This window comes from Chiloscyllium plagiosum, unplaced genomic scaffold, assembly GCF_037043375.1.
Source record: "Chiloscyllium plagiosum isolate Xiang-an unplaced genomic scaffold, Cpla_swu_hap1 HiC_scaffold_38, whole genome shotgun sequence".
In the NCBI taxonomy this organism is placed as follows: domain Eukaryota; kingdom Metazoa; phylum Chordata; class Chondrichthyes; order Orectolobiformes; family Hemiscylliidae; genus Chiloscyllium; species Chiloscyllium plagiosum.
In genome coordinates this window covers 21,889,568-21,913,825 of record NW_028270176.1, presented here as the reverse complement: position 1 = coordinate 21,913,825, position 24,258 = coordinate 21,889,568, and the positions used below count along the sequence as shown (strand labels likewise).

The following is a 24,258-nucleotide window of genomic DNA, read 5'->3' as shown; positions in this document are numbered from 1 at the left end:
GACACCTGTCGACTCTCATTTCTCGTCTCAGACCTGTTGAGCTTTTCCTGCAACTTCTGTTTTTGTCACTTACAGCGTTCAGTTGAAATCCACAAACTTCTTTCTTCTGCAGGCAAAGAACGGGGCTGTGTGTGTTCACGAATTTAACTTTGAGATCGCTGACCTCAGTCACTCCAAGCGAGCGAATGACAATTCCCAATTAGGTCTCCCGGTGATTGTCAGAAATCTCAGAGGCATAGGATCCCTCCAGTTTGGAAACAGGCCATTCCGCCCAACCAGTCGCTGAGTGGTTCGCACTGCTGCCTCACAGCGCTAGGGAGCCAGGCTCGATTCCAGCTTTAGGGAATCGAGTCTGTGTCGACTTTGCACATTCTCCCAGAGTCTGCGTGGGTTTGCTCCGGTTTGCTCTCACAGTCCAAAGACGTGCAGGCCGGCTGAATTGGCCATTCTAAATTGCTGAGCTGAAAATGTATTGCTGGAAAAGCGCAGCAGGTCAGGCAGCATCCAAGGAGCAGGAGAATCGACGTTTCGGGCATGAGCCCTTCTACAGGAAGTTCTAAATTGCCCCTAGTCATAGGTGCATTATTCAGAGTGAAACGGGTCTGGGTGGGTTACTCTTCAGAGGATCGATGTGGACTTGTTGGGCTGAAGGTCCTGTTTCCACACTGTAGCCAATCTAATTTATTCTAATCTCGTCCACACCGACCCTGCAGAGAGCAATCGACCCAGACCCATTCCGCATCATTCCACATTTAATGCTGACGAATCCACCGGGCCCGCACTATCACCGTACACAATGGGACAATGAAGCATGGCCAATCCCGCAGAAGCTACACATCTTTGGACTGAGAGCGGTAACCGGAGCAGCCGGAGCAAACCCACGCACACACGGGCAGAATGTTCAAACTGTACAGACGGTGAGGCGAGAGTCGATTGAAACCTGCGTCCCATGTATTTGAGTCAGCCAGTGTTAACCAATCCAGCGCATTTCGCCGGATCACCCGGCTCCATAGCTCAGCGGTTAGAGCACTGGTCTTGTAAACCAGGGGTCGTGAGTTCAAATCTCACTGGGGCCTCTCAGCCATGTCTCCAGCGCCCACTCAGTTTCAACGCTTGGCATGAGACTATAGGATGCTATGTTCAAGCTCAACGCCAGCTTGTCGTCTAACCGGCTTATTTGGAAGCTACGGCGTTCACCCGCAATCACCAAATGAACGAGTCGCGCTCCTGAATAACCCTGTTGGACTGATAGCTGCTGTTTTTGTCAAGAGCTTGGGAATTGATGTCTGAAACACCAGGGACATTACCCTGAAGTGACAGACACCTGTCGACTCTCATTTCTCGTCTCAGACCTGTTGAGCTTTTCCTGCAACTTCTGTTTTTGTCACTTACAGCGTTCAGTTGAAATCCACAAACTTCTTTCTTCTGCAGGCAAAGAACGGGGCTGTGTGTGTTCACGAATTTAACTTTGAGATCGCTGACCTCAGTCACTCCAAGCGAGCGAATGACAATTCCCAATTAGGTCTCCCGGTGATTGTCAGAAATCTCAGAGGCATAGGATCCCTCCAGTTTGGAAACAGGCCATTCCGCCCAACCAGTCGCTGAGTGGTTCGCACTGCTGCCTCACAGCGCTAGGGAGCCAGGCTCGATTCCAGCTTTAGGGAATCGAGTCTGTGTCGACTTTGCACATTCTCCCAGAGTCTGCGTGGGTTTGCTCCGGTTTGCTCTCACAGTCCAAAGACGTGCAGGCCGGCTGAATTGGCCATTCTAAATTGCTGAGCTGAAAATGTATTGCTGGAAAAGCGCAGCAGGTCAGGCAGCATCCAAGGAGCAGGAGAATCGACGTTTCGGGCATGAGCCCTTCTACAGGAAGTTCTAAATTGCCCCTAGTCATAGGTGCATTATTCAGAGTGAAACGGGTCTGGGTGGGTTACTCTTCAGAGGATCGATGTGGACTTGTTGGGCTGAAGGTCCTGTTTCCACACTGTAGCCAATCTAATTTATTCTAATCTCGTCCACACCGACCCTGCAGAGAGCAATCGACCCAGACCCATTCCGCATCATTCCACATTTAATGCTGACGAATCCACCGGGCCCGCACTATCACCGTACACAATGGGACAATGAAGCATGGCCAATCCCGCAGAAGCTACACATCTTTGGACTGAGAGCGGTAACCGGAGCAGCCGGAGCAAACCCACGCACACACGGGCAGAATGTTCAAACTGTACAGACGGTGAGGCGAGAGTCGATTGAAACCTGTGTCCCAAGTACTTGAGTCAGCCAGTGTTAACCAATCCAGTGCAGTGCGCCGGACCACCCGGCTCCATAGCTCAGCGGTTAGAGCACTGGTCTTGTAAACCAGGGGTCGTGAGTTCAAATCTCACTGGGGCCTCTCAGCCATGTCTCCAGCGCCCACTCAGTTTCAACGCTTGGCATGAGACTGTAGGATGCTATGTTCAAGCTCAACGCCAGCTTGTCGTCTAACCGGCTTATTTGGAAGCTACGGCGTTCACCCGCAATCACCAAATAAACGAGTCGCGCTCCTGAATAACCTTGTTGGACTGATAGCTGCTGTTTTTGTCAAGAGCTTGGGAATTGATGTCTGAAACACCAGGGTCATTACCCTGAAGTGACAGACACCTGTCGACTCTCATTTCTCGTCTCAGACCTGTTGAGCTTTTCCTGCAACTTCTGTTTTTGTCACTTACAGCGTTCAGTTGAAATCCACAAACTTCTTTCTTCTGCAGGCAAAGAACGGGGCTGTGTGTGTTCACGAATTTAACTTTGAGATCGCTGACCTCAGTCACTCCAAGCGAGCGAATGACAATTCCCAATTAGGTCTCCCGGTGATTGTCAGAAATCTCAGAGGCATAGGATCCCTCCAGTTTGGAAACAGGCCATTCCGCCCAACCAGTCGCTGAGTGGTTCGCACTGCTGCCTCACAGCGCTAGGGAGCCAGGCTCGATTCCAGCTTTAGGGAATCGAGTCTGTGTCGACTTTGCACATTCTCCCAGAGTTTGCGTGGGTTTGCTCCGGTTTGCTCTCACAGTCCAAAGACGTGCAGGCCGGCTGAATTGGCCATTCTAAATTGCTGAGCTGAAAATGTATTGCTGGAAAAGCGCAGCAGGTCAGGCAGCATCCAAGGAGCAGGAGAATCGACGTTTCGGGCATGAGCCCTTCTACAGGAAGTTCTAAATTGCCCCTAGTCATAGGTGCATTATTCAGAGTGAAACGGGTCTGGGTGGGTTACTCTTCAGAGGATCGATGTGGACTTGTTGGGCTGAAGGTCCTGTTTCCACACTGTAGCCAATCTAATTTATTCTAATCTCGTCCACACCGACCCTGCAGAGAGCAATCGACCCAGACCCATTCCGCATCATTCCACATTTAATGCTGACGAATCCACCGGGCCCGCACTATCACCGTACACAATGGGACAATGAAGCATGGCCAATCCCGCAGAAGCTACACATCTTTGGACTGAGAGCGGTAACCGGAGCAGCCGGAGCAAACCCACGCACACACGGGCAGAATGTTCAAACTGTACAGACGGTGAGGCGAGAGTCGATTGAAACCTGTGTCCCAAGTACTTGAGTCAGCCAGTGTTAACCAATCCAGTGCAGTGCGCCGGACCACCCGGCTCCATAGCTCAGTGGTTAGAGCACTGGTCTTGTAAACCAGGGGTCGTGAGTTCAAATCTCACTGGGGCCTCTCAGCCATGTCTCCAGCGCCCACTCAGTTTCAACGCTTGGCATGAGACTGTAGGATGCTATGTTCAAGCTCAACGCCAGCTTGTCGTCTAACCGGCTTATTTGGAAGCTACGGCGTTCACCCGCAATCACCAAATAAACGAGTCGCGCTCCTGAATAACCTTGTTGGACTGATAGCTGCTGTTTTTGTCAAGAGCTTGGGAATTGATGTCTGAAACACCAGGGTCATTACCCTGAAGTGACAGACACCTGTCGACTCTCATTTCTCGTCTCAGACCTGTTGAGCTTTTCCTGCAACTTCTGTTTTTGTCACTTACAGCGTTCAGTTGAAATCCACAAACTTCTTTCTTCTGCAGGCAAAGAACGGGGCTGTGTGTGTTCACGAATTTAACTTTGAGATCGCTGACCTCAGTCACTCCAAGCGAGCGAATGACAATTCCCAATTAGGTCTCCCGGTGATTGTCAGAAATCTCAGAGGCATAGGATCCCTCCAGTTTGGAAACAGGCCATTCCGCCCAACCAGTCGCTCAGTGGTTCGCACTGCTGCCTCACAGCGCTAGGGAGCCAGGCTCGATTCCAGCTTTAGGGAATCGAGTCTGTGTCGACTTTGCACATTCTCCCAGAGTCTGCGTGGGTTTGCTCCGGTTTGCTCTCACAGTCCAAAGACGTGCAGGCCGGCTGAATTGGCCATTCTAAATTGCTGAGCTGAAAATGTATTGCTGGAAAAGCGCAGCAGGTCAGGCAGCATCCAAGGAGCAGGAGAATCGACGTTTCGGGCATGAGCCCTTCTACAGGAAGTTCTAAATTGCCCCTAGTCATAGGTGCATTATTCAGAGTGAAACGGGTCTGGGTGGGTTACTCTTCAGAGGATCGATGTGGACTTGTTGGGCTGAAGGTCCTGTTTCCACACTGTAGCCAATCTAATTTATTCTAATCTCGTCCACACCGACCCTGCAGAGAGCAATCGACCCAGACCCATTCCGCATCATTCCACATTTAATGCTGACGAATCCACCGGGCCCGCACTATCACCGTACACAATGGGACAATGAAGCATGGCCAATCCCGCAGAAGCTACACATCTTTGGACTGAGAGCGGTAACCGGAGCAGCCGGAGCAAACCCACGCACACACGGGCAGAATGTTCAAACTGTACAGACGGTGAGGCGAGAGTCGATTGAAACCTGTGTCCCAAGTATTTGAGTCAGCCAGTGTTAACCAATCCAGCGCAGTGCGCCGGACCACCCGGCTCCATAGCTCAGCGGTTAGAGCACTGGTCTTGTAAACCAGGGGTCGTGAGTTTAAATCTCACTGGGGCCTCTCAGCCATGTCTCCAGCGCCCACTCAGTTTCAACGCTTGGCATGAGACTGTAGGATGCTATGTTCAAGCTCAACGCCAGCTTGTCGTCTAACCGGCTTATTTGGAAGCTACGGCGTTCACCCGCAATCACCAAATGAACGAGTCGCGCTCCTGAATAACCCTGTTGGACTGATAGCTGCTGTTTTTGTCAAGAGCTTGGGAATTGATGTCTGAAACACCAGGGTCATTACCCTGAAGTGACAGACACTTGTCGCCTCTCATTTCTCGTCTCAGACCTGTTGAGCTTTTCCTGCAACTTCTGTTTTTGTCACTTACAGCGTTCAGTTGAAATCCACAAACTTCTTTCTTCTGCAGGCAAAGAACGGGGCTGTGTGTGTTCACGGATTTAACTTTGAGATCGCTGACCTCAGTCACTCCAAGCGAGCGAATGACAATTCCCAATTAGGTCTCCCGGTGATTGTCAGAAATCTCAGAGGCATAGGATCCCTCCAGTTTGGAAACAGGCCATTCCGCCCAACCAGTCGCTCAGTGGTTCGCACTGCTGCCTCACAGCGCTAGGGAGCCAGGCTCGATTCCAGCTTTAGGGAATCGAGTCTGTGTCGACTTTGCACATTCTCCCAGAGTCTGCGTGGGTTTGCTCCGGTTTGCTCTCACAGTCCAAAGACGTGCAGGCCGGCTGAATTGGCCATTCTAAATTGCTGAGCTGAAAATGTATTGCTGGAAAAGCGCAGCAGGTCAGGCAGCATCCAAGGAGCAGGAGAATCGACGTTTCGGGCATGAGCCCTTCTACAGGAAGTTCTAAATTGCCCCTAGTCATAGGTGCATTATTCAGAGTGAAACGGGTCTGGGTGGGTTACTCTTCAGAGGATCGATGTGGACTTGTTGGGCTGAAGGTCCTGTTTCCACACTGTAGCCAATCTAATTTATTCTAATCTCGTCCACACCGACCCTGCAGAGAGCAATCGACCCAGACCCATTCCGCATCATTCCACATTTAATGCTGACGAATCCACCGGGCCCGCACTATCACCGTACACAATGGGACAATGAAGCATGGCCAATCCCGCTGAAGCTACACATCTTTGGACTGAGAGCGGTAACCGGAGCAGCCGGAGCAAACCCACGCACACACGGGCAGAATGTTCAAACTGTACAGACGGTGAGGCGAGAGTCGATTGAAACCTGTGTCCCAAGTATTTGAGTCAGCCAGTGTTAACCAATCCAGCGCAGTGCGCCGGACCACCCGGCTCCATAGCTCAGCGGTTAGAGCACTGGTCTTGTAAACCAGGGGTCGTGAGTTTAAATCTCACTGGGGCCTCTCAGCCATGTCTCCAAGCGCCCACTCAGTTTCAACGCTTGGCATGAGACTGTAGGATGCTATGTTCAAGCTCAACGCCAGCTTGTCGTCTAACCGGCTTATTTGGAAGCTACGGCGTTCACCCGCAATCACCAAATGAACGAGTCGCGCTCCTGAATAACCCTGTTGGACTGATAGCTGCTGTTTTTGTCAAGAGAATGGGAATTGATGTCTGAAACACCAGGGTCATTACCCTGAAGTGACAGACACTTGTCGCCTCTCATTTCTCGTCTCAGACCTGTTGAGCTTTTCCTGCAACTTCTGTTTTTGTCACTTACAGCGTTCAGTTGAAATCCACAAACTTCTTTTTTCTGCAGGCAAAGAACGGGGCTGTGTGTGTTCACGGATTTAACTTTGAGATCGCTGACCTCAGTCACTCCAAGCGAGCGAATGACAATTCCCAATTAGGTCTCCCGGTGATTGTCAGAAATCTCAGAGGCATAGGATCCCTCCAGTTTGGAAACAGGCCATTCCGCCCAACCAGTCGCTCAGTGGTTCGCACTGCTGCCTCACAGCGCTAGGGAGCCAGGCTCGATTCCAGCTTTAGGGAATCGAGTCTGTGTCGACTTTGCACATTCTCCCAGAGTCTGCGTGGGTTTGCTCCGGTTTGCTCTCACAGTCCAAAGACGTGCAGGCCGGCTGAATTGGCCATTCTAAATTGCTGAGCTGAAAATGTATTGCTGGAAAAGCGCAGCAGGTCAGGCAGCATCCAAGGAGCAGGAGAATCGACGTTTCGGGCATGAGCCCTTCTACAGGAAGTTCTAAATTGCCCCTAGTCATAGGTGCATTATTCAGAGTGAAACGGGTCTGGGTGGGTTACACTTCAGAGGATCGATGTGGACTTGTTGGGCTGAAGCTCCTGTTTCCACTCTGTAGCCAATCTAATTTATTCTAATCTCGTCCACACCGACCCTGCAGAGAGCAATCGACCCAGACCCATTCCGCATCATTCCAAATTTAATGCTGACGAATCCACCGGGCCCGCACGATCACCGTACACAATGGGACAATGAAGCATGGCCAATCCCGCAGAAGCTACACATCTTTGGACTGAGAGCGGTAACCGGAGCAGCCGGAGCAAACCCACGCACACACGGGCAGAATGTTCAAACTGTACAGACGGTGAGGCGAGAGTCGATTGAAACCTGTGTCCCAAGTATTTGAGTCAGCCAGTGTTAACCAATCCAGCGCAGTGTTAACCAATCCAGCGCCCGACCACCCGGCTCCATAGCTCAGCGGTTAGAGCACTGGTCTTGTAAACCAGGGGTCGTGAGTTCAAATCTCACTGGGGCCTCTCAGCCATGTCTCCAAGCGCCCACTCAGTTTCAACGCTTGGCATGAGACTGTAGGATGCTATGTTCAAGCTCAACGCCAGCTTGTCGTCTAACCGGCTTATTTGGAAGCTACGGCGTTCACCCGCAATCACCAAATGAACGAGTCGCGCTCCTGAACAACCCTGTTGGACTGATAGCTGCTGTTTTTGTCAAGAGCTTGGGAATTGATGTCTGAAACACCAGGGTCATTACCCTGAAGTGACAGACACTTGTCGCCTCTCATTTCTCGTCTCAGACCTGTTGAGCTTTTCCTGCAACTTCTGTTTTTGTCACTTACAGCGTTCAGTTGAAATCCACAAACTTCTTTCTTCTGCAGGCAAAGAACGGGGCTGTGTGTGTTCATGGATTTAACTTTGAGATCGCTGACCTCAGTCACTCCAAGCGAGCGAATGACAATTCCCAATTAGGTCTCCCGGTGATTGTCAGAAATCTCAGAGGCATAGGATCCCTCCAGTTTGGAAACAGGCCATTCCGCCCAACCAGTCGCTCAGTGGTTCGCACTGCTGCCTCACAGCGCTAGGGAGCCAGGCTCGATTCCAGCTTTAGGGAATCGAGTCTGTGTCGACTTTGCACATTCTCCCAGAGTCTGCGTGGGTTTGCTCCGGTTTGCTCTCACAGTCCAAAGACGTGCAGGCCGGCTGAATTGGCCATTCTAAATTGCTGAGCTGAAAATGTATTGCTGGAAAAGCGCAGCAGGTCAGGCAGCATCCAAGGAGCAGGAGAATCGACGTTTCGGGCATGAGCCCTTCTACAGGAAGTTCTAAATTGCCCCTAGTCATAGGTGCATTATTCAGAGTGAAACGGGTCTGGGTGGGTTACTCTTCAGAGGATCGATGTGGACTTGTTGGGCTGAAGGTCCTGTTTCCACACTGTAGCCAATCTAATTTATTCTAATCTCGTCCACACCGACCCTGCAGAGAGCAATCGACCCAGACCCATTCCGCATCATTCCACATTTAATGCTGACGAATCCACCGGGCCCGCACTATCACCGTACATAATGGGACAATGAAGCATGGCCAATCCCGCAGAAGCTACACATCTTTGGACTGAGAGCGGTAACCGGAGCAGCCGGAGCAAACCCACGCACACACGGGCAGAATGTTCAAACTGTACAGACGGTGAGGCGAGAGTCGATTGAAACCTGTGTCCCATGTATTTGAGTCAGCCAGTGTTAACCAATCCAGTGCAGTGCGCCGGACCACCCGGCTCCATAGCTCAGCGGTTGGAGCACCAGGGGTCGTGAGTTCAAATCTCACTGGGGCCTCTCAGCCATGTCTCCAAGCGCCCACTCAGTTTCAACGCTTGGCATGAGACTGTAGGATGCTATGTTCAAGCTCAACGCCAGCTTGTCGTCTAACCGGCTTATTTGGAAGCTACGGCGTTCACCCGCAATCACCAAATGAACGAGTCGCGCTCCTGAATAACCCTGTTGGACTGATAGCTGCTGTTTTTGTCAAGAGCTTGGGAATTGATGTCTGAAACACCAGGGTCATTACCCTGAAGTGACAGACACTTGTCGCCTCTCATTTCTCGTCTCAGACCTGTTGAGCTTTTCCTGCAACTTCTGTTTTTGTCACTTACAGCGTTCAGTTGAAATCCACAAACTTCTTTTTTCTGCAGGCAAAGAACGGGGCTGTGTGTGTTCACGGATTTAACTTTGAGATCGCTGACCTCAGTCACTCCAAGCGAGCGAATGACAATTCCCAATTAGGTCTCCCGGTGATTGTCAGAAATCTCAGAGGCATAGGATCCCTCCAGTTTGGAAACAGGCCATTCCGCCCAACCAGTCGCTCAGTGGTTCGCACTGCTGCCTCACAGCGCTAGGGAGCCAGGCTCGATTCCAGCTTTAGGGAATCGAGTCTGTGTCGACTTTGCACATTCTCCCAGAGTCTGCGTGGGTTTGCTCCGGTTTGCTGTCACAGTCCAAAGACGTGCAGGCCGGCTGAATTGGCCATTCTAAATTGCTGAGCTGAAAATGTATTGCCGGAAAAGCGCAGCAGGTCAGGCAGCATCCAAGGAGCAGGAGAATCGACGTTTCGGGCATGAGCCCTTCTACAGGAAGTTCTAAATTGCCCCTAGTCATAGGTGCATTATTCAGAGTGAAACGGGTCTGGGTGGGTTACTCTTCAGAGGATCGATGTGGACTTGTTGGGCTGAAGGTCCTGTTTCCACACTGTAGCCAATCTAATTTATTCTAATCTCGTCCACACCGACCCTGCAGAGAGCAATCGACCCAGACCCATTCCGCATCATTCCACATTTAATGCTGACGAATCCACCGGGCCCGCACTATCACCGTACACAATGGGACAATGAAGCATGGCCAATCCCGCAGAAGCTACACATCTTTGGACTGAGAGCGGTAACCGGAGCAGCCGGAGCAAACCCACGCACACACGGGCAGAATGTTCAAACTGTACAGACGGTGAGGCGAGAGTCGATTGAAACCTGTGTCCCATGTATTTGAGTCAGCCAGTGTTAACCAATCCAGTGCAGTGCGCCGGACCACCCGGCTCCATAGCTCAGCGGTTGGAGCACCAGGGGTCGTGAGTTCAAATCTCACTGGGGCCTCTCAGCCATGTCTCCAGCGCCCACTCAGTTTCAACGCTTGGCATGAGACTGTAGGATGCTATGTTCAAGCTCAACGCCAGCTTGTCGTCTAACCGGCTTATTTGGAAGCTACGGCGTCCACCCGCAATCACCAAATGAACGAGTCGCGCTCCTGAATAACCCTGTTGGACTGATAGCTGCTGTTTTTGTCAAGAGCTTGGGAATTGATGTCTGAAACACCAGGGTCATTACCCTGAAGTGACAGACACTTGTCGCCTCTCATTTCTCGTCTCAGACCTGTTAAGCTTTTCCTGCAACTTCTGTTTTTGTCACTTACAGCGTTCAGTTGAAATCCACAAACTTCTTTTTTCTGCAGGCAAAGAACGGGGCTGTGTGTGTTCACGGATTTAACTTTGAGATCGCTGACCTCAGTCACTCCAAGCGAGCGAATGACAATTCCCAATTAGGTCTCCCGGTGATTGTCAGAAATCTCAGAGGCATAGGATCCCTCCAGTTTGGAACCAGGCCATTCCGCCCAACCAGTCGCTCAGTGGTTCGCACTGCTGCCTCACAGCGCTAGGGAGCCAGGCTCGATTCCAGCTTTAGGGAATCGAGTCTGTGTCGACTTTGCACATTCTCCCAGAGTCTGCGTGGGTTTGCTCCGGTTTGCTCTCACAGTCCAAAGACGTGCAGGCCGGCTGAATTGGCCATTCTAAATTGCTGAGCTGAAAATGTATTGCTGGAAAAGCGCAGCAGGTCAGGCAGCATCCAAGGAGCAGGAGAATCGACGTTTCGGGCATGAGCCCTTCTACAGGAAGTTCTAAATTGCCCCTAGTCATAGGTGCATTATTCAGAGTGAAACGGGTCTGGGTGGGTTACTCTTCAGAGGATCGATGTGGACTTGTTGGGCTGAAGGTCCTGTTTCCACACTGTAGCCAATCTAATTTATTCTAATCTCGTCCACACCGACCCTGCAGAGAGCAATCGACCCAGACCCATTCCGCATCATTCCACATTTAATGCTGACGAATCCACCGGGCCCGCACTATCACCGTACAAAATGGGACAATGAAGCATGGCCAATCCCGCAGAAGCTACACATCTTTGGACTGAGAGCGGTAACCGGAGCAGCCGGAGCAAACCCACGCACACACGGGCAGAATGTTCAAACTGTACAGACGGTGAGGCGAGAGTCGATTGAAACCTGTGTCCCATGTATTTGAGTCAGCCAGTGTTAACCAATCCAGCGCAGTGCGCCGGACCACCCGGCTCCATAGCTCAGCGGTTAGAGCACCAGGGGTCGTGAGTTCAAATCTCACTGGGGCCTCTCAGCCATGTCTCCTGCGCCCACTCAGTTTCAACGCTTGGCATGAGACTGTAGGATGCTATGTTCAAGCTCAACGCCAGCTTGTCGTCTAACCGGCTTATTTGGAAGCTACGGCGTCCACCCGCAATCACCAAATGAACGAGTCGCGCTCCTGAATAACCCTGTTGGACTGATAGCTGCTGTTTTTGTCAAGAGCTTGGGAATTGATGTCTGAAACACCAGGGTCATTACCCTGAAGTGACAGACACTTGTCGCCTCTCATTTCTCGTCTCAGACCTGTTAAGCTTTTCCTGCAACTTCTGTTTTTGTCACTTACAGCGTTCAGTTGAAATCCACAAACTTCTTTTTTCTGCAGGCAAAGAACGGGGCTGTGTGTGTTCACGGATTTAACTTTGAGATCGCTGACCTCAGTCACTCCAAGCGAGCGAATGACAATTCCCAATTAGGTCTCCCGGTGATTGTCAGAAATCTCAGAGGCATAGGATCCCTCCAGTTTGGAAACAGGCCATTCCGCCCAACCAGTCGCTCAGTGGTTCGCACTGCTGCCTCACAGCGCTAGGGAGCCAGGCTCGATTCCAGCTTTAGGGAATCGAGTCTGTGTCGACTTTGCACATTCTCCCAGAGTCTGCGTGGGTTTGCTCCGGTTTGCTCTCACAGTCCAAAGACGTGCAGGCCGGCTGAATTGGCCATTCTAAATTGCTGAGCTGAAAATGTATTGCTGGAAAAGCGCAGCAGGTCAGGCAGCATCCAAGGAGCAGGAGAATCGACGTTTCGGGCATGAGCCCTTCTACAGGAAGTTCTAAATTGCCCCTAGTCATAGGTGCATTATTCAGAGTGAAACGGGTCTGGGTGGGTTACTCTTCAGAGGATCGATGTGGACTTGTTGGGCTGAAGGTCCTGTTTCCACACTGTAGCCAATCTAATTTATTCTAATCTCGTCCACACCGACCCTGCAGAGAGCAATCGACCCAGACCCATTCCGCATCATTCCACATTTAATGCTGACGAATCCACCGGGCCCGCACTATCACCGTACACAATGGGACAATGAAGCATGGCCAATCCCGCAGAAGCTACACATCTTTGGACTGAGAGCGGTAACCGGAGCAGCCGGAGCAAACCCACGCACACACGGGCAGAATGTTCAAACTGTACAGACGGTGAGGCGAGAGTCGATTGAAACCTGTGTCCCAAGTATTTGAGTCAGCCAGTGTTAACCAATCCAGCGCAGTGCGCCGGACCACCCGGCTCCATAGCTCAGCGGTTAGAGCACTGGTCTTGTAAACCAGGGGTCGTGAGTTTAAATCTCACTGGGGCCTCTCAGCCATGTCTCCAAGCGCCCACTCAGTTTCAACGCTTGGCATGAGACTGTAGGATGCTATGTTCAAGCTCAACGCCAGCTTGTCGTCTAACCGGCTTATTTGGAAGCTACGGTGTTCACCCGCAATCACCAAATGAACGAGTAGCGCTCCTGAATAACCCTGTTGGACTGATAGCTGCTGTTTTTGTCAAGAGCTTGGGAATTGATGTCTGAAACACCAGGGTCATTACCCTGAAGTGACAGACACTTGTCGCCTCTCATTTCTCGTCTCAGACCTGTTGAGCTTTTCCTGCAACTTCTGTTTTTGTCACTTACAGCGTTCAGTTGAAATCCACAAACTTCTTTTTTCTGCAGGCAAAGAACGGGGCTGTGTGTGTTCATGGATTTAACTTTGAGATCGCTGACCTCAGTCACTCCAAGCGAGCGAATGACAATTCCCAATTAGGTCTCCCGGTGATTGTCAGAAATCTCAGAGGCATAGGATCCCTCCAGTTTGGAAACAGGCCATTCCGCCCAACCAGTCGCTCAGTGGTTCGCACTGCTGCCTCACAGCGCTAGGGAGCCAGGCTCGATTCCAGCTTTAGGGAATCGAGTCTGTGTCGACTTTGCACATTCTCCCAGAGTCTGCGTGGGTTTGCTCCGGTTTGCTCTCACAGTCCAAAGACGTGCAGGCCGGCTGAATTGGCCATTCTAAATTGCTGAGCTGAAAATGTATTGCTGGAAAAGCGCAGCAGGTCAGGCAGCATCCAAGGAGCAGGAGAATCGACGTTTCGGGCATGAGCCCTTCTACAGGAAGTTCTAAATTGCCCCTAGTCATAGGTGCATTATTCAGAGTGAAACGGGTCTGGGTGGGTTACTCTTCAGAGGATCGATGTGGACTTGTTGGGCTGAAGGTCCTGTTTCCACACTGTAGCCAATCTAATTTATTCTAATCTCGTCCACACCGACCCTGCAGAGAGCAATCGACCCAGACCCATTCCGCATCATTCCACATTTAATGCTGACGAATCCACCGGGCCCGCACTATCACCGTACACAATGGGACAATGAAGCATGGCCAATCCCGCAGAAGCTACACATCTTTGGACTGAGAGCGGTAACCGGAGCAGCCGGAGCAAACCCACGCACACACGGGCAGAATGTTCAAACTGTACAGACGGTGAGGCGAGAGTCGATTGAAACCTGTGTCCCAAGTATTTGAGTCAGCCAGTGTTAACCAATCCAGTGCAGTGCGCCGGACCACCCGGCTCCATAGCTCAGCGGTTAGAGCACCAGGGGTCGTGAGTTCAAATCTCACTGGGGCCTCTCAGCCATGTCTCCAGCGCCCACTCAGTTTCAACGCTTGGCATGAGACTGTAGGATGCTATGTTCAAGCTCAACGCCAGCTTGTCGTCTAACCGGCTTATTTGGAAGCTACGGCGTCCACCCGCAATCACCAAATGAACGAGTCGCGCTCCTGAATAACCCTGTTGGACTGATAGCTGCTGTTTTTGTCAAGAGCTTGGGAATTGATGTCTGAAACACCAGGGTCATTACCCTGAAGTGACAGACACTTGTCGCCTCTCATTTCTCGTCTCAGACCTGTTAAGCTTTTCCTGCAACTTCTGTTTTTGTCACTTACAGCGTTCAGTTGAAATCCACAAACTTCTTTTTTCTGCAGGCAAAGAACGGGGCTGTGTGTGTTCACGGATTTAACTTTGAGATCGCTGACCTCAGTCACTCCAAGCGAGCGAATGACAATTCCCAATTAGGTCTCCCGGTGATTGTCAGAAATCTCAGAGGCATAGGATCCCTCCAGTTTGGAAACAGGCCATTCCGCCCAACCAGTCGCTCAGTGGTTCGCACTGCTGCCTCACAGCGCTAGGGAGCCAGGCTCGATTCCAGCTTTAGGGAATCGAGTCTGTGTCGACTTTGCACATTCTCCCAGAGTCTGCGTGGGTTTGCTCCGGTTTGCTCTCACAGTCCAAAGACGTGCAGGCCGGCTGAATTGGCCATTCTAAATTGCTGAGCTGAAAATGTATTGCTGGAAAAGCGCAGCAGGTCAGGCAGCATCCAAGGAGCAGGAGAATCGACGTTTCGGGCATGAGCCCTTCTACAGGAAGTTCTAAATTGCCCCTAGTCATAGGTGCATTATTCAGAGTGAAACGGGTCTGGGTGGGTTACTCTTCAGAGGATCGATGTGGACTTGTTGGGCTGAAGGTCCTGTTTCCACACTGTAGCCAATCTAATTTATTCTAATCTCGTCCACACCGACCCTGCAGAGAGCAATCGACCCAGACCCATTCCGCATCATTCCACATTTAATGCTGACGAATCCACCGGGCCCGCACTATCACCGTACACAATGGGACAATGAAGCATGGCCAATCCCGCAGAAGCTACACATCTTTGGACTGAGAGCGGTAACCGGAGCAGCCGGAGCAAACCCACGCACACACGGGCAGAATGTTCAAACTGTACAGACGGTGAGGCGAGAGTCGATTGAAACCTGTGTCCCATGTATTTGAGTCAGCCAGTGTTAACCAATCCAGTGCAGTGCGCCGGACCACCCGGCTCCATAGCTCAGCGGTTGGAGCACCAGGGGTCGTGAGTTCAAATCTCACTGGGGCCTCTCAGCCATGTCTCCAAGCGCCCACTCAGTTTCAACGCTTGGCATGAGACTGTAGGATGCTATGTTCAAGCTCAACGCCAGCTTGTCGTCTAACCGGCTTATTTGGAAGCTACGGCGTTCACCCGCAATCACCAAATGAACGAGTCGCGCTCCTGAATAACCCTGTTGGACTGATAGCTGCTGTTTTTGTCAAGAGCTTGGGAATTGATGTCTGAAACACCAGGGTCATTACCCTGAAGTGACAGACACTTGTCGCCTCTCATTTCTCGTCTCAGACCTGTTGAGCTTTTCCTGCAACTTCTGTTTTTGTCACTTACAGCGTTCAGTTGAAATCCACAAACTTCTTTTTTCTGCAGGCAAAGAACGGGGCTGTGTGTGTTCACGGATTTAACTTTGAGATCGCTGACCTCAGTCACTCCAAGCGAGCGAATGACAATTCCCAATTAGGTCTCCCGGTGATTGTCAGAAATCTCAGAGGCATAGGATCCCTCCAGTTTGGAAACAGGCCATTCCGCCCAACCAGTCGCTCAGTGGTTCGCACTGCTGCCTCACAGCGCTAGGGAGCCAGGCTCGATTCCAGCTTTAGGGAATCGAGTCTGTGTCGACTTTGCACATTCTCCCAGAGTCTGCGTGGGTTTGCTCCGGTTTGCTGTCACAGTCCAAAGACGTGCAGGCCGGCTGAATTGGCCATTCTAAATTGCTGAGCTGAAAATGTATTGCTGGAAAAGCGCAGCAGGTCAGGCAGCATCCAAGGAGCAGGAGAATCGACGTTTCGGGCATGAGCCCTTCTACAGGAAGTTCTAAATTGCCCCTAGTCATAGGTGCATTATTCAGAGTGAAACGGGTCTGGGTGGGTTACTCTTCAGAGGATCGATGTGGACTTGTTGGGCTGAAGGTCCTGTTTCCACACTGTAGCCAATCTAATTTATTCTAATCTCGTCCACACCGACCCTGCAGAGAGCAATCGACCCAGACCCATTCCGCATCATTCCACATTTAATGCTGACGAATCCACCGGGCCCGCACTATCACCGTACACAATGGGACAATGAAGCATGGCCAATCCCGCAGAAGCTACACATCTTTGGACTGAGAGCGGTAACCGGAGCAGCCGGAGCAAACCCACGCACACACGGGCAGAATGTTCAAACTGTACAGACGGTGAGGCGAGAGTCGATTGAAACCTGCGTCCCAAGTATTTGAGTCAGCCAGTGTTAACCAATCCAGCGCAGGGCGCCGGACCACCCGGCTCCATAGCTCAGCGGTTAGAGCACTGGTCTTGTAAACCAGGGGTCGTGAGTTCAAATCTCACTGGGGCCTCTCAGCCATGTCTCCAGCGCCCACTCAGTTTCAACGCTTGGCATGAGACTGTAGGATGCTATGTTCAAGCTCAACGCCAGCTTGTCGTCTAACCGGCTTATTTGGAAGCTACGGCGTCCACCCGCAATCACCAAATGAACGAGTCGCGCTCCTGAATAACCCTGTTGGACTGATAGCTGCTGTTTTTGTCAAGAGCTTGGGAATTGATGTCTGAAACACTAGGGTCATTACCCTGAAGTGACAGACACTTGTCGCCTCTCATTTCTCGTCTCAGACCTGTTAAGCTTTTCCTGCAACTTCTGTTTTTGTCACTTACAGCGTTCAGTTGAAATCCACAAACTTCTTTTTTCTGCAGGCAAAGAACGGGGCTGTGTGGGTTCACGGATTTAACTTTGAGATCGCTGACCTCAGTCACTCCAAGCGAGCGAATGACAATTCCCAATTAGGTCTCCCGGTGATTGTCAGAAATCTCAGAGGCATAGGATCCCTCCAGTTTGGAACCAGGCCATTCCGCCCAACCAGTCGCTCAGTGGTTCGCACTGCTGCCTCACAGCGCTAGGGAGCCAGGCTCGATTCCAGCTTTAGGGAATCGAGTCTGTGTCGACTTTGCACATTCTCCCAGAGTCTGTGTGGGTTTGCTCCGGTTTGCTCTCACAGTCCAAAGACGTGCAGGCCGGCTGAATTGGCCATTCTAAATTGCTGAGCTGAAAATGTATTGCTGGAAAAGCGCAGCAGGTCAGGCAGCATCCAAGGAGCAGGAGAATCGACGTTTCGGGCATGAGCCCTTCTACAGGAAGTTCTAAATTGCCCCTAGTCATAGGTGCATTATTCAGAGTGAAACGGGTCTGGGTGGGTTACTCTTCAGAGGATCGATGTGGACTTGTTGGGCTGAAGGTCCTGTTTCCACACTGTAGCCAATCTAATTTATTCTAATCTCGTCCACACCGACCCTGCAGAGAGCAATCGACCCAGACCCATTCCGCATCATTCCACATTTAATGCTGACGAATCCACCGGGCCCGCACTATCACCGTACAAAATGGGACAATGAAGCATGGCCAATCCCGCAGAAGCTACACATCTTTGGACTGAGAGCGGTAACCGGAGCAGCCGGAGCAAACCCACGCACACACGGGCAGAATGTTCAAACTGTACAGACGGTGAGGCGAGAGTCGATTGAAACCTGTGTCCCATGTATTTGAGTCAGCCAGTGTTAACCAATCCAGCGCAGTGCGCCGGACCACCCGGCTCCATAGCTCAGCGGTTAGAGCACCAGGGGTCGTGAGTTCAAATCTCACTGGGGCCTCTCAGCCATGTCTCCAGCGCCCACTCAGTTTCAACGCTTGGCATGAGACTGTAGGATGCTATGTTCAAGCTCAACGCCAGCTTGTCGTCTAACCGGCTTATTTGGAAGCTACGGCGTCCACCCGCAATCACCAAATGAACGAGTCGCGCTCCTGAATAACCCTGTTGGACTGATAGCTGCTGTTTTTGTCAAGAGCTTGGGAATTGATGTCTGAAACACCAGGGTCATTACCCTGAAGTGACAGACACTTGTCGCCTCTCATTTCTCGTCTCAGACCTGTTAAGCTTTTCCTGCAACTTCTGTTTTTGTCACTTACAGCGTTCAGTTGAAATCCACAAACTTCTTTTTTCTGCAGGCAAAGAACGGGGCTGTGTGTGTTCACGGATTTAACTTTGAGATCGCTGACCTCAGTCACTCCAAGCGAGCGAATGACAATTCCCAATTAGGTCTCCCGGTGATTGTCAGAAATCTCAGAGGCATAGGATCCCTCCAGTTTGGAAACAGGCCATTCCGCCCAACCAGTCGCTCAGTGGTTCGCACTGCTGCCTCACAGTGCTAGGGAGCCAGGCTCGATTCCAGCTTTAGGGAATCGAGTCTGTGTCGACTTTGCACATTCTCCCAGAGTCTGCGTGGGTTTGCTCCGGTTTGCTCTCACAGTCCAAAGACGTGCAGGCCGGCTGAATTGGCCATTCTAAATTGCTGAGCTGAAAATGTATTGCTGGAAAAGCGCAGCAGGTCAGGCAGCATCCAAGGAGCAGGAGAATCGACGTTTCGGGCATGAGCCCTTCTACAGGAAGTTCTAAATTGCCCCTAGTCATAGGTGCATTATTCAGAGTGAAACGGGTCTGGGTGGGTTACTCTTCAGAGGATCGATGTGGACTTGTTGGGCTGAAGGTCCTGTTTCCACACTGTAGCCAATCTAATTTATTCTAATCTCGTCCACACCGACCCTGCAGAGAGCAATCGACCCAGACCCATTCCGCATCATTCCACATTTAATGCTGACGAATCAACCGGGCCCGCACTATCACCGTACACAATGGGACAATGAAGCATGGCCAATCCCGCAGAAGCTACACATCTTTGGACTGAGAGCGGTAACCGGAGCAGCCGGAGCAAACCCACGCACACACGGGCAGAATGTTCAAACTGTACAGACGGTGAGGCGAGAGTCGATTGAAACCTGTGTCCCATGTATTTGAGTCAGCCAGTGTTAACCAATCCAGCGCAGTGCGCCGGACCACCCGGCTCCATAGCTCAGCGGTTAGAGCACCAGGGGTCGTGAGTTCAAATCTCACTGGGGCCTCTCAGCCATGTCTCCAGCGCCCACTCAGTTTCAACGCTTGGCATGAGACTGTAGGATGCTATGTTCAAGCTCAACGCCAGCTTGTCGTCTAACCGGCTTATTTGGAAGCTACGGCGTTCACCCGCAATCACCAAATGAACGAGTCGCGCTCCTGAATAACCCTGTTGGACTGATAGCTGCTGTTTTTGTCAAGAGCTTGGGAATTGATGTCTGAAACACCAGGGTCATTACCCTGAAGTGACAGACACTTGTCGCCTCTCATTTCTCGTCTCAGACCTGTTGAGCTTTTCCTGCAACTTCTGTTTTTGTCACTTACAGCGTTCAGTTGAAATCCACAAACTTCTTTTTTCTGCAGGCAAAGAACGGGGCTGTGTGTGTTCACGGATTTAACTTTGAGATCGCTGACCTCAGTCACTCCAAGCGAGCGAATGACAATTCCCAATTAGGTCTCCCGGTGATTGTCAGAAATCTCAGAGGCATAGGATCCCTCCAGTTTGGAAACAGGCCATTCCGCCCAACCAGTCGCTCAGTGGTTCGCACTGCTGCCTCACAGCGCTAGGGAGCCAGGCTCGATTCCAGCTTTAGGGAATCGAGTCTGTGTCGACTTTGCACATTCTCCCAGAGTCTGCGTGGGTTTGCTCCGGTTTGCTCTCACAGTCCAAAGACGTGCAGGCCGGCTGAATTGGCCATTCTAAATTGCTGAGCTGAAAATGTATTGCTGGAAAAGCGCAGCAGGTCAGGCAGCATCCAAGGAGCAGGAGAATCGACGTTTCGGGCATGAGCCCTTCTACAGGAAGTTCTAAATTGCCCCTAGTCATAGGTGCATTATTCAGAGTGAAACGGGTCTGGGTGGGTTACTCTTCAGAGGATCGATGTGGACTTGTTGGGCTGAAGGTCCTGTTTCCACACTGTAGCCAATCTAATTTATTCTAATCTCGTCCACACCGACCCTGCAGAGAGCAATCGACCCAGACCCATTCCGCATCATTCCACATTTAATGCTGATGAATCCACCGGGCCCGCACTATCACCGTACACAATGGGACAATGAAGCATGGCCAATCCCGCAGAAGCTACACATCTTTGGACTGAGAGCGGTAACCGGAGCAGCCGGAGCAAACCCACGCACACACGGGCAGAATGTTCAAACTGTACAGACGGTGAGGCGAGAGTCGATTGAAACCTGTGTCCCATGTATTTGAGTCAGCCAGTGTTAACCAATCCAGCGCAGTGCGCCAGACCACCCTGCTCCATAGCTCAGCGGTTAAAGCACTGGTCTTGTAAACCAGGGGTCGTGAGTTCCAATCTCACTGGGGCCTCTCAGCCATGTCTTCTGCGCCCTCTCAGTTTCAACGCTTGGCATGAGACTGTAGGATGCTATGTTCAAGCTCAACGCCAGCTTGTCGTCTAACCGGCTTATTTGGAAGCCACGGCGTTCACCCGCAATCACCAAATGAGCGAGTCGCGCTCCTGAATAACCCTGTTGGACTGATAGCTGCTGTTTTTGTCAAGAGCTTGGGAATTGATGTCTGAAACACCAGGGTCATTACCCTGAAGTGACAGACACCTGTCGACTCTCATTTCTCGTCTCAGACCTGTTGAGCTTTTCCTGCAACTTCTGTTTTTGTCACTTACAGCGTTCAGTTGAAATCCACAAACTTCTTTTTTCTGCAGGCAAAGAACGGGGCTGTGTGTGTTCACGGATTTAACTTTGAGATCGCTGACCTCAGTCACTCCAAGCGAGCGAATGACAATTCCCAATTAGGTCTCCCGGTGATTGTCAGAAATCTCAGAGGCATAGGATCCCTCCAGTTTGGAAACAGGCCATTCCGCCCAACCAGTCGCTCAGTGGTTCGCACTGCTGCCTCACAGCGCTAGGGAGCCAGGCTCGATTCCAGCTTTAGGGAATCGAGTCTGTGTCGACTTTGCACATTCTCCCAGAGTCTGCGTGGGTTTGCTCCGGTTTGCTCTCACAGTCCAAAGACGTGCAGGCCGGCTGAATTGGCCATTCTAAATTGCTGAGCTGAAAATGTATTGCTGGAAAAGCGCAGCAGGTCAGGCAGCATCCAAGGAGCAGGAGAATCGACGTTTCGGGCATGAGCCCTTCTACAGGAAGTTCTAAATTGCCCCTAGTCATAGGTGCATTATTCAGAGTGAAACGGGTCTGGGTGGGTTACTCTTCAGAGGATCGATGTGGACTTGTTGGGCTGAAGGTCCTGTTTCCACACTGTAGCCAATCTAATTTATTCTAATCTCGTCCACACCGACCCTGCAGAGAGCAATCGACCCAGACCCATTCCGCATCATTCCACATTTAATGCTGACGAATCCACCGGGCCCGCACTATCACCGTACACAATGGGACAATGAAGCATGGCCAATCCCGCAGAAGCTACACATCTTTGGACTGAGAGCGGTAACCGGAGCAGCCGGAGCAAACCCACGCACACACGGGCAGAATGTTCAAACTGTACAGACGGTGAGGCGAGAGTCGATTGAAACCTGTGTCCCATGTATTTGAGTCAGCCAGTGTTAACCAATCCAGCGCAGTGCGCCGGACCACCCGGCTCCATAGCTCAGCGGTTGGAGCACCAGGGGTCGTGAGTTCAAATCTCACTGGGGCCTCTCAGCCATGTCTCCAGCGCCCACTCAGTTTCAACGCTTGGCATGAGACTGTAGGATGCTATGTTCAAGCTCAACGCCAGCTTGTCGTCTAACCGGCTTATTTGGAAGCTACGGCGTTCACCCGCAATCACCAAATGAACGGGTCGCGCTCCTGAATAACCCTGTTGGACTGATAGCTGCTGTTTTTGTCAAGAGCTTGGGAATTGATGTCTGAAACACCAGGGTCATTACCCTGAAGTGACAGACACCTGTCGACTCTCATTTCTCGTCTCAGACCTGTTGAGCTTTTCCTGCAACTTCTGTTTTTGTCACTTACAGCGTTCAGTTGAAATCCACAAACTTCTTTTTTCTGCAGGCAAAGAACGGGGCTGTGTGTGTTCACGGATTTAACTTTGAGATCGCTGACCTCAGTCACTCCAAGCGAGCGAATGACAATTCCCAATTAGGTCTCCCGGTGATTGTCAGAAATCTCAGAGGCATAGGATCCCTCCAGTTTGGAAACAGGCCATTCCGCCCAACCAGTCGCTCAGTGGTTCGCACTGCTGCCTCACAGCGCTAGGGAGCCAGGCTCGATTCCAGCTTTAGGGAATCGAGTCTGTGTCGACTTTGCACATTCTCCCAGAGTCTGCGTGGGTTTGCTCCGGTTTGCTCTCACAGTCCAAAGACGTGCAGGCCGGCTGAATTGGCCATTCTAAATTGCTGAGCTGAAAATGTATTGCTGGAAAAGCGCAGCAGGTCAGGCAGCATCCAAGGAGCAGGAGAATCGACGTTTCGGGCATGAGCCCTTCTACAGGAAGTTCTAAATTGCCCCTAGTCATAGGTGCATTATTCAGAGTGAAACGGGTCTGGGTGGGTTACTCTTCAGAGGATCGATGTGGACTTGTTGGGCTGAAGGTCCTGTTTCCACACTGTAGCCAATCTAATTTATTCTAATCTCGTCCACACCGACCCTGCAGAGAGCAATCGACCCAGACCCATTCCGCATCAATCCACATTTAATGCTGACGAATCCACCGGGCCCGCACTATCACCGTACACAATGGGACAATGAAGCATGGCCAATCCCGCAGAAGCTACACATCTTTGGACTGAGAGCGGTAACCGGAGCAGCCGGAGCAAACCCACGCACACACGGGCAGAATGTTCAAACTGTACAGACGGTGAGGCGAGAGTCGATTGAAACCTGTGTCCCATGTATTTGAGTCAGCCAGTGTTAACCAATCCAGTGCAGTGCGCCGGACCACCCGGCTCCATAGCTCAGCGGTTGGAGCACCAGGGGTCGTGAGTTCAAATCTCACTGGGGCCTCTCAGCCATGTCTCCAGCGCCCACTCAGTTTCAACGCTTGGCATGAGACTGTAGGATGCTATGTTCAAGCTCAACGCCAGCTTGTCCGCTAACCGGCTTATTTGGAAGCTACGGCGTTCACCCGCAATCACCAAATGAACGGGTCGCGCTCCTGAATAACCCTGTTGGACTGATAGCTGCTGTTTTTGTCAAGAGCTTGGGAATTGATGTCTGAAACACCAGGGTCATTACCCTGAAGTGACAGACACCTGTCGACTCTCATTTCTCGTCTCAGACCTGTTGAGCTTTTCCTGCAACTTCTGTTTTTGTCACTTACAGCGTTCAGTTGAAATCCACAAACTTCTTTTTTCTGCAGGCAAAGAACGGGGCTGTGTGTGTTCACGGATTTAACTTTGAGATCGCTGACCTCAGTCACTCCAAGCGAGCGAATGACAATTCCCAATTAGGTCTCCCGGTGATTGTCAGAAATCTCAGAGGCATAGGATCCCTCCAGTTTGGAAACAGGCCATTCCGCCCAACCAGTCGCTCAGTGGTTCGCACTGCTGCCTCACAGCGCTAGGGAGCCAGGCTCGATTCCAGCTTTAGGGAATCGAGTCTGTGTCGACTTTGCACATTCTCCCAGAGTCTGCGTGGGTTTGCTCCGGTTTGCTCTCACAGTCCAAAGACGTGCAGGCCGGCTGAATTGGCCATTCTAAATTGCTGAGCTGAAAATGTATTGCTGGAAAAGCGCAGCAGGTCAGGCAGCATCCAAGGAGCAGGAGAATCGACGTTTCGGGCATGAGCCCTTCTACAGGAAGTTCTAAATTGCCCCTAGTCATAGGTGCATTATTCAGAGTGAAACGGGTCTGGGTGGGTTAC

At 51.4% G+C, this 24,258-nt stretch overlaps 8 non-coding genes across 8 annotated transcripts; all 8 read left to right on the top strand.

The window, feature by feature from the left end:
• Positions 1 to 1,003: 1,003 nt before the first annotated feature.
• Positions 1,004 to 1,076, top strand: trnat-ugu (transfer RNA threonine (anticodon UGU)). Its single transcript has one exon. It is a non-coding gene; the product is annotated as a tRNA-Thr (tRNA).
• Positions 1,077 to 2,322: 1,246 nt separating this feature from the next.
• trnat-ugu (transfer RNA threonine (anticodon UGU)) lies at positions 2,323 to 2,395 on the top strand. Its single transcript has one exon. It is a non-coding gene; the product is annotated as a tRNA-Thr (tRNA).
• A 1,246-nt stretch (positions 2,396 to 3,641) lies between these two features.
• trnat-ugu (transfer RNA threonine (anticodon UGU)) lies at positions 3,642 to 3,714 on the top strand. Its single transcript has one exon. It is a non-coding gene; the product is annotated as a tRNA-Thr (tRNA).
• Positions 3,715 to 4,960: 1,246 nt separating this feature from the next.
• trnat-ugu (transfer RNA threonine (anticodon UGU)) lies at positions 4,961 to 5,033 on the top strand. Its single transcript has one exon. It is a non-coding gene; the product is annotated as a tRNA-Thr (tRNA).
• Positions 5,034 to 6,279: 1,246 nt separating this feature from the next.
• Positions 6,280 to 6,352, top strand: trnat-ugu (transfer RNA threonine (anticodon UGU)). Its single transcript has one exon. It is a non-coding gene; the product is annotated as a tRNA-Thr (tRNA).
• A 1,260-nt stretch (positions 6,353 to 7,612) lies between these two features.
• On the top strand, positions 7,613 to 7,685 carry trnat-ugu (transfer RNA threonine (anticodon UGU)). The gene has a single exon. It is a non-coding gene; the product is annotated as a tRNA-Thr (tRNA).
• Positions 7,686 to 12,851: 5,166 nt separating this feature from the next.
• trnat-ugu (transfer RNA threonine (anticodon UGU)) lies at positions 12,852 to 12,924 on the top strand. Its single transcript has one exon. It is a non-coding gene; the product is annotated as a tRNA-Thr (tRNA).
• Positions 12,925 to 16,784: 3,860 nt separating this feature from the next.
• On the top strand, positions 16,785 to 16,857 carry trnat-ugu (transfer RNA threonine (anticodon UGU)). The gene has a single exon. It is a non-coding gene; the product is annotated as a tRNA-Thr (tRNA).
• Positions 16,858 to 24,258: the final 7,401 nt, after the last annotated feature.